Here is a 14,910-nt window from a genome sequence, read left to right on the forward strand (position 1 = left end):
CTCAGTGGCAGTGTACCAGACAGCCAGTGGGGGGCGCTTCTTCTGGAATCCAAACAGTCTTTTTGTCCGTTATCTGACGCTGAACGTCTTCACGGACCTCCAGCATCAGATTTTCCCCATAGGAAGGCATTGAATAATGCTTTCCTGTGGGGAGGTCTCATGCGCATTAGGTCTCCCCCGCCAATGTCAGGAGCGTGGGCGGAACCTGACCCAGCGCCGAGGGACATCGGCGCTGGATTCAGGTAAGCGTCTGAATGGGTTTTAAACCCTTCAGCGACATGGGAGGGGGGCAGGAGGGAGGGGGTGCACTCCAGGATTCTCTAGTGCCAGAAAAACGTTTTTGTTTTCCTGGCACCGGAGAATCCCTTTAATGAAACAGTCTTAATAAAAAATAAAAAATAATAATAAATCTGAATTTAACCCATTAAGGACCAAACTCCAGGAATAAAGGGGAATCATGACATGTCACGTGTCCTTAAGGGGTTAAAGCTAAGCCACAGCCAAAATAATGAGCTTTATTCCCTAAATACCAAACACTGAAGAGAACTGATGAATAGCCAATCTGAATTGTTTCAAGTCAGCTATTTTGGTCTAAATATTGCAAACTAGTTTTTGACTCATTATTAAATAAGCCCCAACATACTCTTAGTGCCTGGCTATTAAATAGCTCTGTCACCTTCTGGGGTCTTTGCAGATTTTGATGTGTGGTGGTCCGGAGAAGCAGGGAGGTAGGTTTTTACTTACCTGAAGTTCTCCCTTGCAGCCGCCAACATCTCCACCCAGAGAATCCTTTTGAGCATCATCTACCAGGAGTCCACATCTAAGCTGTACTCTCGCGCATGGAGGGTACAACACTAATGTCTACAGAGTATACTGCAAGACCATCCGTAAACACTGCTTTTTCTACTAGTGACGGCTGGGGGAAATTGACAAAACTTGATGGCGATAACGCTACCTTTTACAAAAACTAGTCCGTACTTTGTATCAGTATGTCTTTTGATGGTGTTGGAATTTCAGTAAAATTCCATCACAGTCAATGTGAGTCAATTTTTTTAAATACATTTATTTATTGAGGAAACATGTACAATCTTCGACAACAATGACAACACTATTCCCTACGTTGCACAGGAGAATATAGTCCCCAAAAAATACAAAAAATGAAACCTATTTGTCACTATCACCTTAGTCTATCACATTATAATGCACTTGTTCCACATTTTACGATACATATTAATAAACAATTTGAACTAAATGTCCAACGTAGGAAACCAAAAATAAAGGGACACACACACACAATTCCATTGACTCATGCAAAACCCGCCAAACAGCTACCATATGGGGGACCCTTAGCGTCATGTCGCCTATAGAATACTATGCCTGTGTAATGTGCTATTGTGAAATGCTGTGGCATATAAACTGTAGCAGCTCCCACGCAGCTGTATGAACGCCCAATGATCAGAACACTGTCAGTCACGCAGCTGTAATTACTGGGTGCAAACTAATCCTGGCCTCGTTAAATTCGCTGCTAACACTCGACATTAAATAAACACAAAGACTCCATATTACAAAGCATCATAGCTTTAGCAGATATAAAAACAAACAAACAGTCTATCCCTACTTCACCCACTCACTGCCCTAACCAATAATACCTTCTTAAAAACCAGTTACTGTATGTTAAACAAGGAGCTCGATTGTTGGATATGGAATTTACACCAGATAATATATGCTTTCAGGACTTACAAAAAACACAAATAAAATCCAGTTATGTTAAGTGATTCTGGATTAGAGGAGAACTGGAATAACTCTCCTGAACACATATAATACCCTGAAATACAGAGTTCCTTTCGGCACAGAGCAGATGACATAGAATAGGAAGAGATTATACAACGCAGTGAGATCACACGGTTTGGCTGTTACAGCATCACCCAGATGTCTGGAAAATGAATGTCAGAATCCAAACACTGGGCTTGGTGTGTGCGCAACACTGAAAGACGTCTTTCTGCACATCCTAGAACAAGTGTTTCTCTTCCTTTCCAAATGAAATAAATGGATGATTTTCACCCTTGTAAGACAATTAGCAGCTGCTAATCATGCAGAGTTGAGTTATAGTGATCATCCTGTATAAATACAGGAGAAAGGGGAGATTAACCTGCCAATTTCTCAATAAACCCCCAAAGCAATGCGATCTGAACACAAAGTTGCAATAACACATCTTCCAACTCAAAATGTGGCGAGATGTGCTGCAGGCAAGTCTTGGGGCTTCTAGCAAGAAATGCATTTCATTAGTTAGATTACAGTCAACATGAACAACTATGGCTCAATTTATAGAAAACCAAAAATTTAAAAATGAAAATTAATAAAATCATATAAATGGAATTCCATGTGAGCGTGAATAAAATGCACTACACATATTATTATCTTGGTTTATTTGCTATAGAGATAGTGATATAACATTTAATATTCAACCAGCCCATCTAATCTGTGCATTATTTTATGGTGTCTGCAATTTCAAATATATCTTCAAAAATACAAAATAAATCATTCAAATAAAATTCTTCTGTAATAAGTTGAGCAATAACATTGAATATTAACAGGGGATTTAAAGAGACCCTGCCATATAATAAGAGGGTCTCAGGCTAAAGTATTGCTCTTCTAAATCAATATATACGGTGTCAAGCAAACTGCTAATAATGGTGGGTGTAGAATTAAAGATGTATTTTATTTGATGTATCCACCCAGAGGTGAGTACAACAGCAAAAGTAAAATAGACAGTTAGCACGTACGGTTATAGAAACATAGAATGTGACAGCAGATAAGAACCAGTCGGCCCATCTAGTCTGCCCAATGTTCTAAATACTTTCATTAGTCCCTGGCCTTATCTTATAGTTAGGATAACCTTATACCTATCCCGTGCATAACCATTGAAACCTCACCAACATTACCAGCCACGTTTTTATCTTACACCCAGGGTTTTCCATGGACATGCCTATATGGAAGGTTAGTAGCGCTGGCGGAAGTACCGCGGTTGCAGTTTTCACATCGGGGCCCTGTGGTTTCTAGTTACGCTTCTGGTTAGTAGGGATGTCTGGATGACATGCCCCTTTCGGTCCATCGCACTGGCAGGGCATCCATTCCAGGCCAGCTTTTGCCCTCTGATCTCCCAATCCCGGTGCCACATTCTAAGCCAAAATAACTGAATTTGAAACCAAGAGTCGAATAATTTTTCCAAATCAGCAATTCTGGTCCAAGATTTGCAATAGACAATACAGTTACTGGCAAGTCGCAGTTTATTGAATAACGTTGTCCTTTTATGGTTGTGTGATGGTGTAACAGGTCCAGAAATTCTAAAGGTTATTTACTAAAGTGAGAAGCTAAACCATAGCGGACTTAGAGAATTTTTCCAATTAGGCAACTTGGACCTGAAATTTCAAATTCACTTTTAATTGTGAAATCTCACTTTAGTGAATAACCCTGATAAGAATTCTACCCTACACTCAGTAGAAGCAGCTTTGGTGTATACACCATGCCCCTGCAGGCTCACTGCTCAATTCTCTGCCTTTTAGGAGTTAAATGGCATTTGTTTCTGTTTATACAGCCCTACCCAAACCTCTCCTGGCTGTGACTGACACAGCCTGCATATACAAACATAAAAATTAAGCCCTGCACTCAAACTCCCAATACTCCTGGGCGGCAGAAATGACTATAGCAAACATCAGCCCAAATACATTCAATAAAAAAGAAAAAAAAAATTACTTGCACACTATCTCAAATCCAGTGCACATTTAAATATGTGGAGGCAATGGATTAGCTGAGATCATAAAGATTGAGGATATCAGACATGAAGTTGGGATCAGCCGTGGCAAAACCAGCACTGTGAGGGAAAAAAGGTGAGTAAAAAAACCTGTCTCATGCTTTTGGAGGGGGGCAGGTACCTAACGAGACACACAAACACACATTCATTTTCTCACACCGTCACAAACTGACATTTATATTTTAATGTATGCCCACCCAGCCTCCCTACCTTGGGGAGAGCAGAGTGGATCTTTCCCTGGGGTCCAGTGGGGCTGCGCTGATCATCTTCCTGCAGTTCCTCTCTACTCCCCTGTAGTGATGCCGGGGCCGGAGTGACATCATATTCCAACTCCTGGCATCACTAAACAGCGTGCAAGGGAGCAGACAGAACATTACCGCGTGCCATCTCATTGCTACCTCAGCTGACCGCCTCCATGTTCCCCATGATGGCCGTCTCCAATGCTACCCCAGACGGCCGCATTCGCTAAATGGCCACCATCCCAGGCAGCAGGTGAAATTTCTAGTCACCATGGCGACCTGGGATTTGTCAAGCCCTGCACTAACTTTCCTTGCTTCTTTCAGGTAAAACCTCCAAAGAGACAGAAAGGGGCATTTTTGTAAACCCCTACAAACTTATTAACCCTTAATTGGTAACACATGAGGTTGGCGACAAAAAAAACAAAGCAAGTAACGTTTTCTTTGGGTTTTTATTGTATGTATTTGGGCTGATGTGCACTATAATCATTACTGCCGCCCAGGAGTAGTGGGAGTTTGAGCACAGAGCTTAATTTTGTATATTTGTATTATACAGCCATGTTACAGTGCTGCTGCCCACTCCATGTGTTCCCTGAAAAGGGTTAATAAGTATGTAGGGGGTTTATAAAAATAACCCATTCTTTGAGAACGAAAGGATCTGTTCGCTGAAAACAGCAAGGTGCATTGTTAGTGTAAGACTCATCTAAGAGGTTTTGCCTTGACTTGGCAGGTGAACTTACACTTAAATGGACATTATTACACTAAAATCCTCCAGTCATTTAAATGTGCACAGAGATTTGTGATAGTGCGCAGGTAACATTTTCTGTGCCTGCATGAAAGAGAAAAGCTTTCATTCAGATGTTAAAGGTACATTAAGGGCACCATAACTTAAAGGACCACTATAGTCACCCCGACCACTTCAGCTCAATGAAGAGGTCTGGGTGCTAGGTCCCCCAGGTTTTAACCCTGCAGCTGTAAACATAGCCGTTTACATTGCAGGGTTAATCCCGCCTCTAGTGGCTGTCTTCCTGACCTCACTTTGGGAAAAGCCTTTGAACAGGCAAAATGCGTCAAGTGGGGCTTCTGCATCTAATTCTTTTAGGCTTTAGATTCTTTTATTGCTTTTCACATTTTGCTTCAACTAAAGTTACTTTTTATAGCCATTTGCTACCTGGTACCAGTATATCCTTAGGTGGGAATTATACCACCCATGCTGCTTTAACTAGAGCAAATCTTGCTCTAGCAAATGGAAGTACATTACATCTGATTTTTTTTTTTTTTTTATCAATACTTACTATATCGTTTGAGTTTTTTTGGTTTTATTTGTAATTTTTTTTTTTGTCTCCACATATACCAGGCATATTTGCATTCAATTTGGAGCACCGGCACTGCCTATACCACCATACATCTTTAGACGGGGATTATAACGTCCACGCGCAATACAGCAGAGCTCTTAGATAGGTTAATCAAATGTGAGTGGATCTCATACAGCAGTTACTTTATAGTTTGTATCTTATCATACTGTATTGCACCATTATTGTCTTTTCTATTATTCTGAGGTCTAAACTATTGTACCCTCTGAAGATTTATGTACGTTTAAATTTTGGGCGCAGTATACGCCATGCACTTTACTATCTTTCTTTCCACGAGGTTTGGGAATCCTTGTATTGTGTACCGCAGCCCTCACCAAGTGACACATTATACTATAGCGAGCGCCTATTACCTTTGTTTTATTCAGAGATTTATGACAGATATCAGTGTTACAATGTCACTATAGATAAATTTAAAAATATATATATATATATTTTGAAACAGCAATGTCCTACTTGTACTTATAGCCCTAAAACTTGCAAAAAAATAAATAAACCTAAGAACATAATATTTCCAAACTCAGGACAAAAGTTATAAACTATTTAGCACGGTGTTTTTTGGCGGTTGTAGATGCGTAACAGGTTTTGGGGGTCAAAGTTGGAAAAAAAAGTGTGTGTTTTTCATAATATTTTATAAAAAAAAATTATAGTAAATGATATGATATGATGAAAATAATGGTATCTTTAGAAAGACTATTTAATGGCGAGAAACACTGTATATAATATATGTGGGTACAGAAAATGAGTAAGAGGAAAATCACAGCTAAACACAAACACCGCAGAAATGTAAAAAGAGCCCTGGTCCTTAACGGTAAGAAAATTGAGAAACGGTCTGGTCACTAAGGGGTTAAAACAATAGGGTCCGGACTCTAATGTTTTCCTGACCCGATAATATTCCTTTAATGAAACAGTTTTAGTGTAGCTCATACCCCTCTGTATGTGCAGTGTTTCAATGCTACAAGGTCATATTCCATAAGAAGTTTATCTCCTATGGCAGTATATATTTAAGGTCACAGTGGTTTTATACACTGACATATTTGTAGCGTCACCGAAGACATTGCTTTAGAAAAAAAAAAAAAAAAAAAACACACAATATATCTGGATATTACTGTGATTACCCGAGATTTCGAGACTTGTTACATCCTGCAACTACTTTCCAGTTACCAATCCGCAAAATACAATAAATCCAAAAAGCATTCCGGAATCCTAAACGCCAGATAGTGAACTGAAACGTGAACGGCAAAATATGGGCAACAGTAGCAGATCTGGAAAACATTTCCAAATCCAGTCACAAGTCCGCTATCTTAGCCCAAACTTTGCTTTCAGGTTTTAATATGCTACAACTGGATATGTAAGCCCCAAACTCTCAAACTCGAAGCCAAAATATACAAATTGGAATAAATTTGCATAGTCAGCCTTTCAATTTAGGTTCTTTAACCTGAACTTTTAAATGTATTTAGAATTCCCAACAAATTGCACTTTGGTGAATTTCCTTACCGATTTCTCATCCGAATTTCAAAGTATCTGTCTTTATTTTGCTGCTAAGGAGATTCAGAGTAGGGTTTGACAGGTAAATAACTTATTTGCTACTAGTTCGATTTTGTTTGTTCAGGGACATATTATAACTGAGATTCATCGTGGGTAATTTCACGAAGGACCAAGGAGTAGAAATAGCAGAATTTTATTTTCAAAACTGAGACAACAGTTTGAAGATATTTCCAGATTAATTGTCCGCCACGTTCGCCCGACCTTTCAGCTCCCAATTACTTCCTGTGCGGATATCCGAAGGAGCGGGTGTACGTTAACAAACCGCACACCCTTAAGCAGCTCAATGAGAATATCCGTGCAGAAATTCAAGCGCTACGACCCCAAACATTAACTAATATTATTAACAACACAATGGAAAGAGTCAACTACTTAACGAAAGCGTAAATGGAGCGCATTTAAAAGATGTCACTTTCCGTACCTAATCAAACAAAATCTACATACGTTAAGCACTCATTGTATGTAATATCATTGAAATTGGTTCATTAGTAAACAAAGTTATTGACTCCTGAAACCATACTCCGAATTTTGGCTCGCTCTGTATGTAGCAGAATAAAAAGCCATACTGGGTGAATTGTGCTGAACATGAAAAATATCAAGAAAATAGAATAAGTAAAACAAGGTCATTTTCATATACCGTACTTCACACTAGAAGCCACAACAGCAGTGATATAAGGCAACTAGCAAACTTTGCACTGACCTATGTCACAGTGACACCAGTGGATCCAGTGAATATCTGGAAATCAGATTAGCAAACGCAAAAACACACAAGAAGAAGAGAAGTCGGTTTCCCTTTCAGTGAATGCCGGGGTGGTTCAGCATATGTCCCCGGCACCCCAGGCACCCAAATCTACAATGACATCTTCTAATATCTCTAAATTTCCCTCAATTCAGTATGGTATAAAAAGCCCATGTGGGTACGAGGTATGAATGGAAGGGGCACGCATGCTCTGCTGTGGGTTTGGGGGTATATGAATGGAAGGAGGCACGCTCTGCTGTGGGTGTGGGGGTATATGAGTGGAAGGGGGCACGCTCTGCTGCGGGTGTATATGAGTGGAAGGGGGCACGCTCTGGTATGGGGGTATATGAATGAACAGGGGCATGCTCTGCTGTGGGTTTGGGGGTATATGAATGGAAGGAGGCACGCTCTGCTGTGGGTGTGGGGGTATATGAGTGGAAGGGGGCACGCTCTGCTGTGGGTGTATATGAGTGGAAGGGGGCACGCTCTGCTGTGGGTTTGGGGGTAAATGAATGGAAGGGGGCACGCTCTGCTGTGGGTGTGGGGGTATATGAGTGGAAGGGGGAACGCTCTGCTGTGGGTGTGGGGGTATATGAGTGGAAGGGGGCACGCTTTGCTGTGGGTGTATATGAGTGGAAGGGGGCACGCTTTGCTGTGGGGGTATATGAGAGGAAGGGGGCATACTTTGGTGTGGGGGTAAATGAGTGGAAGGGGGCATGCTCTGCTGTGGGTGAAGGGGTATAGGAATGGAAGGGGGCACGCTCTGCTGTTGAGGGAATATTCTTTGCCAGGTGTGCAAGGGACATACTAAGGGTAAGCATGCTTTGCTGAGGAGGACAAGGAGATCATGCTCTACAATGACTGTTAACCCAATTACTGCTAGTCATAGCTGATGTGGTGGAAGTGGTAGTCCAGGGAGCTAGCCATGGCTGGTGTGGGAGTGGTAGTCCAGGTAGATAGCCATGGCTGGTGGTAGTCCAGGGAGCTAGCCATGGCTGGTATGGTGGGAGTGGTAGTCCAGATAGCTAGCCATGGCTGGAGTGGTGGGAGTGGTAGTCCAGGGAGCTAGTCATGGCTGGTGTGGGAGTGGTAGTCCAGGTAGATAGCCATGGCTGGTGGTAGTCCAATGAGCTAGCCATGGCTGGAGTGGTGGGAGTGGTAGTCCAGATAGCTAGCCATGGCTGGAGTGGTGGGAGTGGTAGTCCAGGGAGCTAGCCATGGCTGGAGTGGTGGGAATGGTAGTCCAGGGAGCTAGTCATGGCTGGTGTGGTAAGAGTGGTAATCCAGGGAGCTAGTCATGGCTGGTGTGGTAAGAGTGGTAGTCCAGGGAGCTAGTCATGGCTGGTGTGGTAAGAGTGGTAGTCCAGGGAGCTAGCCATGGCTGGAGTGGTGGGAGTGGTAGTCCAGGGAGCTAGCCATGACTGGTATGGTGGGAGTGGTAGTCCAGGGAGCTAGCCATGGCTGGAGTGGTGGGAGTGGTAGTCCAGGGAGCTAGCCATGGCTGGAGTGGTGGGAGTGGTGGTCCAGGGAGCTAGCCATGGCTGGAGTGGTGGGAGTGGTGGTCCAGGGAGCTAGCCATGACTGGCATGGTGGGAGTGGTAGTCCAGATAGCAAGCCATGGCTGGAGTGGTGGTCCAGGGAGCTAGCCATGGCTGGAGTGGTGGGAGTGGTGGTCCAGGGAGCTAGCCATGGCTGGAGTGGTGGGAATGGTAGTCCAGGGAGCTAGCCATGACTGGCATGGTGGGAGTGGTAGTCCAGGGAGCTAGCCATGACTGGCATGGTGGGAGTGGTAGTCCAGGGAGCTAGCCATGACTGGCATGGTGGGAGTGGTAGTCCAGGGAGCTAGCCATGGCTGGAGTGGTGGGAGTCCAGGTAGCTAGCCATGGCTGGTGTGGTGGGAGTGGTAGTCCAGGGAGCTAGCCATGGCTGGAGTGGTGGGAGTGGTGGTCCAGGGAGCTAGCCATGGCTGGAGTGGTGGAAGTCCAGGTAGCTAGTCATGGCTGGTGTGGTGGGAGTGGTAGTCCAGGGAGCTAGCCATGGCTGGAGTGGTGGGAGTGGTGGTCCAGGGAGCTAGCCATGGCTGGAGTGGTGGGAGTCCAGGTAGCTAGTCATGGCTGGTGTGGTGGGAGTGGTAGTCCAGGGAGCTAGCCATGGCTGGAGTGGTGGGAATGGTAGTCCAGGGAGCTAGCCATGGCTGGAGTGGTGGGAGTCCAGGTAGCTAGCCATGGCTGGTGTGGTGGGAGTGGTAGTCCAGACTCAGTGAGGTTAGCCCATTGATTCCCCAATCCCCAGTAATGGCGGCACAGTAATGTTACCATGGTTACCCAGAGACACATCCCCCGCTGCCCCCAGCTCACCCGCAGCGCCCTCTCCATCCATCCGCCTGTCTGTCCGGCGAGCAGGAGGTTAAATGCGCTGACAGCCCGACCACAGGCCCCGCCCACCGCCGAATGACTGACAGGCCGAACACAAGCCCCGCCCATCGCCGAATGACTGACAGCCCGACCACAGGCCCCGCCCACCGCCGAATGACTGACAGCCCGAACACAGGCCCCGCCCACTGTGGAAGGACTGACAGCCAGAGCACAGCCCACAGCTGGATGACATCGGTCTGGGGGCGGGGCGAACAAAGGTGACATCACCGGCTACCATATCGACGTCACTGGCTAATTGGTGAGCATCCAGGGGGTAACAGGCTCTGACTGGAACACAGCTCCCAGCATGCCTAGCAACAGCCTGGCAATGCATCATGGGAGCTGTTATTCTACAACACTGCACCTGCTGTATTAACCCTCTCACTGCCAGGAACCAGCAGACTACCTCATACCAACTTAACCCTTTCACTGCCACAGTGAAGTCCCGTACGGCCAAAGAGGAACCACTGGAAATCACAGGGGAAAAGACACAATACTGTAACGGGGGGGTGGGGGGTGGGCAGCCAAATAAGGGAATAAACGTAGCTGGTAAGTGTCTATTCCGCTCCATGGGACCCAAGATGGTAGGAAAGGACCCTAAAATTGGGACTGCAGTGCCACACTCTGTACAATTGGGAGAGCTGCTTTGAGATGTTAGCCTTACTGTGTTCTATTATTATATTAAAGAACACCTTGCAAAATAAAAAAAATAAAGCATTTTTACTCCGCACCGGGAAGAACTCCAGGGTACTGCTGCTCCTTCTCTTCTGAGAATTGAACTTGTGATGCTCTTAGAGAAGCATTGGAGACCTTCACCAATCAGAGCTTCCTAAAACAAACACAGTGAATCCAATGCTTCTCAGTGTGAATCATTCAGAGCTTTTGGAGGCTGTCTCTTTGACAGCTACTAGAGTTGTGGCTGAGGCAAAATGTAAACTAAAAATAAAAAGCATCCATTTAATAGTTTTTTTTTTTTTTATTATTTTCAGTCCCTAAAATCCTACCTTGAATAAAATGCTTCTGATAGACAAGCACTGTGTACACAAGCAGTGCATTTTAAAACATACTGGACAATATATATTGGTGGAAAAACATTTCAAATTTTATAATAACGTAATGGTGCATAGTTTACAAATTATATTAATACAATAAAAGCCATTGTGCTGGAATAGATCCCGAACTATACATATCTGATAGAGACGACTGCAGTCTGGAAGGTTTGATGCTCACATGGGACGCTGCATTGCTCTAGCAGGCAATTAAGATTTACCTATCACAGTCTACTTGGAATCAAAATAAAGAGCATAAAACGTGAGCTTTGTACTCTGCTAATAAATGTATACACCTTCATTTAATGCTCTTTAACCCCTTAAAGACCAAACTTCTGGAATAAAAGGGAGTCATGACATGTCACACATGTCATATGTCCTTAAGGGGTTAAACATATAGTCCATTCCTTAACTGTTGTAATTGATCAAATATACTGAATTGTAATTCATCCCAAAATGTGAAATTCCCGGTGATTTCCCATTTTAGCCAATCATTTTTAAGATTTTCATGGAAATATTACGAAGAAGACAGATTGAGATTTTGTTTTGAACGTGGTTGTGAGTCCAGGTCCATCCCCGTATTTCATTCATTAATTTGTGAAATGTCAGGAATACAAAGTGAATTTCACATTTTATCTAAACTCGAAATATAGCTAAAGGGGAGATTTTTCCTAATTTGGCTTATTAGGCTTAACATTTGACATTCATTTTGCATTCCTGGCATTTTGCACATTAGTAAACAACGAAATGGGTCAGCAATTCATAAATAACAGAATGAGAATTATCCTTTACAATCAACACTCCTCTATATAAAGATGCCTTACACGATGATTGCTAAAATATTACTTAACATGTACTCCAATGCAGATAATATCACACAGCAGGTATTCTCATGGGTGATAGATGCCAGCAGGCAGCATTCAAAGTTGAAGGTTGACGTGTTTAGCACATAGTTTGGAGCTTACTCATAAGCAGTCAATTATTTTAATAAAAGCATGTTATTATGCCTTCATCACTGGATGCCGCCCATGGGCACTCTGCCAACCATGTGAATGTCTGCTACGTGATTTTATCTTAATTGGAATAGAAGTTTGTAAGTATTTTTTCAATTTAGCATTTGTCATGTACTGCATCTGTGATTTGGTCAAATATTGTTGAAAAGGATAACCCGGCATCTATTATTTTGGCCCAGAATTTGCACTTCTTTTTATTATTATCAGCATTTATAGAGCACCAACTTATCCCACAGCGCTTTACAATATTATAAAGGGGGACATTTAACAATAAATTAGACAAATGCATCTTACAGGAACAATAGGTTAATGAAGACCCTGCTAAAAAGAGCTTGCAATCTACTTCATTTGAGATTTTCCAACAGTTTGTGGTTTAGTGAATAACTGAGACAGAGATATTTAATAAACCACGTATTAAAAGAATTTCAAATTTTCAAATTAGAGAATTTTTCTGATTTGGTTATTTTGGCATAAAAATATTCCTTATCAGCTTCATGATAACCTAGAGACTGTATTGTATGGATGTATGTGTGTGCCTTGTCAAGGTGTGTGAATTATTCAGTGCATTTTTGTATAGAAAGAAAAAAGAACTAAGTGGAGTCAAAACAACAAACACAAAGAACAAAGCAATATAGGAATACAGGCAATGTTTCCAATAATCAGTAGTCCTAATGTATGCAAACTGCCGGTGGTAATTCATGCATAGCCATGCAAGATTGTGAATACAAGGATTCCGAACTCTTTTCTGGTTTTATCCTTCTAGACCAGAGATTGGAAACCTTTGGACCTCCAGATGTTGTTGATTACATCTACTATAATGCTCTTACAGCTATAATGCTTGCAAAGCATGAAGGGAATTGTAGTCCACAACACCTGGAGTTCCAAAAGTTACTTACCCTGTCCCCTGCTCTAGACCATTGCCCATCGCCATCATCATCCCATGCCATGATTTGCCCCAACCTAATTCAACTACTAACCTGCAGGCAAAACCACGTTCCCTAATCCCATATCTGACTCCGTCTTTATCCCCATATCCAGCACCATTGTTGTTGCTTTATCGTTATTCCGCTAAAATCATGCCATACCCCAATCTTGCTTACCCATCTCTTATCTAGCTCCCATTGTACCTATTCCAGTATTGTGCCCCTCAGTAATGCCAGGTTCTACCCAGTGTACATGATTTTCCAGTGTCATTCTTCATTTCCATCCTGTGCCCATCTCCATCATCATTCAATTCTCGTGTCTACCTCCCCATCCCGCATGTTTCTCAGTTTCTGCCTATTTTAGTAGCTGATGCAGGCCCTTCCTGTACAAGTAGGTTGGACCACTGCTGCCCGATGACGACCTCATGTGAGTGAAGGGAATCAGCATAATTCTACATTGAAGGAATCATTTACAGATAAACACTAGACTATAAATATACAAACATGAACTGCAAGTGAAACCATGTATGTTGATATTTTTGTTTCCTTTCAGTTGCAGCTGTCCAACCTGATGGCCTTCCGTGCCTACATGAAAAGGCAGGAATGCTAGCCTCGTAACCTGCAGGTGACAAGAAGATCCTCTGATCTAGGCATCTTTTTTTCCATGACATCTGATATGTGCAATAATAGAGGTGACACGTTCCTCCTTTTCGAGTCATTGTACGAAAACAGCTGCAAACATTGATCCTATCTGTCTCTCCTTGACCATTCCAACTTAGTGGAATCAGGACTATGGTTCATGCCGACTCCCAGCTGCTGGTTCTGTTTCCCGCTATGATTCAGTAACTCTTGTCATTATGGTCGTACCTCCCGTGTACCAACAGTCTTGGGTTTGGCTGTTGACATGTGAATACGGACAAAACAGATCTGCTATAGTAATGTAAACATTGCATGTTCGGTATAATATGGTAAATATAGTATACTGAACATGCAACATTTACATTTTGTTGGTCAGCATGATTTTCATTATACCCTTATAGAAGTTATATGTCTCCAGGAACGTACAGAAGATCTCTTAACCATATTGTGATCTGTTATCCTAGTGCAGGTTAGCTGCAGTCAGTTTCCTTACTGTCACACTACCCAGAGTTGACATCCGAATTGTCGTCTCCCTGTCTGATAATCCGTTCTTGCACTTGGTTGATTACACATAGTTTAACTTTTAGATAAGATCTTAGGAAATATCATGACCTAACTCACGCTTTAAGTTGTACAGCAAAGAAACAAACAAAAAATGTTGCAGCTTGTTTAGTAAGATGTAACTTTGTTAAACAGCAGCAGCTGATCCCAGAGCAATAAAAAGCCAATAGCATCATACAGTCCCAACAGTCCTTATTTGGTTGAGACATTTTAGTGTTTCAGCAAAATGCATCCTGGAGACCACATGATGAAATCTGCCCAGGTAGATTTTAGGATGCAAAAAGGGACAACACACCAGCACATGGTCTGTCTTGAGGCTGTTGATGGCTGTTGGTCAAGCAGGCCACCCATTTTAGGAGCTGTCCATTTCAAAGACAGGACTACCTTTTTCATGGGCAATCTAACACGTTGGGTGGGTCCATCCCTCTGGGCATCCAACTCCCATACCTGACCAACTCCACCCTGGAGGTGCCTTTAGTGGCTGTCTGCGTGGCTGTTTTCAGATAGATGTAAACTATGCTGTTTCTCAGATTTTACAATGCTTTGTGTTATCTGAGCAAAGAGACAGCACCTAAACACCAAAACCACTTAATTAAGGTTTAAAGTGTTC

The 14,910-nt window shown here is 42.8% G+C and overlaps 2 protein-coding genes across 7 annotated transcripts in view; one reads left to right on the forward strand and one right to left on the reverse strand.

Moving 5' to 3' along the window:
• Window positions 1–10,148, reverse strand: part of CLIP4 (CAP-Gly domain containing linker protein family member 4) — a 56,195-nt gene extending 46,047 nt beyond the window's left edge. For 2 of the 3 annotated variants that reach the window (XM_063444093.1, XM_063444091.1), the window contains exon 1: window positions 10,059–10,148. The gene's annotated coding sequence lies outside the window, so the exon portion shown is untranslated. Of the gene's footprint in view, window positions 1–7,662; window positions 7,682–10,058 lie in introns of those variants that run through there. The other variant, XM_063444092.1, reaches the window with a different exon arrangement.
• Window positions 5,430–14,910, forward strand: part of PCARE (photoreceptor cilium actin regulator) — a 43,673-nt gene continuing 34,192 nt past the window's right edge. The window contains exons 1-2 of one of the 4 annotated variants that reach the window (XM_063444087.1): window positions 5,430–5,519; window positions 13,654–13,792. The gene's annotated coding sequence lies outside the window, so the exon portion shown is untranslated. Of the gene's footprint in view, window positions 5,520–10,538; window positions 10,614–13,490; window positions 13,793–14,910 lie in introns of those variants that run through there. The other 3 variants (XM_063444086.1, XM_063444085.1, XM_063444088.1) reach the window with 3 other exon arrangements.

This window comes from Pelobates fuscus, chromosome 2 (assembly GCF_036172605.1).
Source record: "Pelobates fuscus isolate aPelFus1 chromosome 2, aPelFus1.pri, whole genome shotgun sequence".
Lineage (NCBI taxonomy): Eukaryota > Metazoa > Chordata > Amphibia > Anura > Pelobatidae > Pelobates > Pelobates fuscus.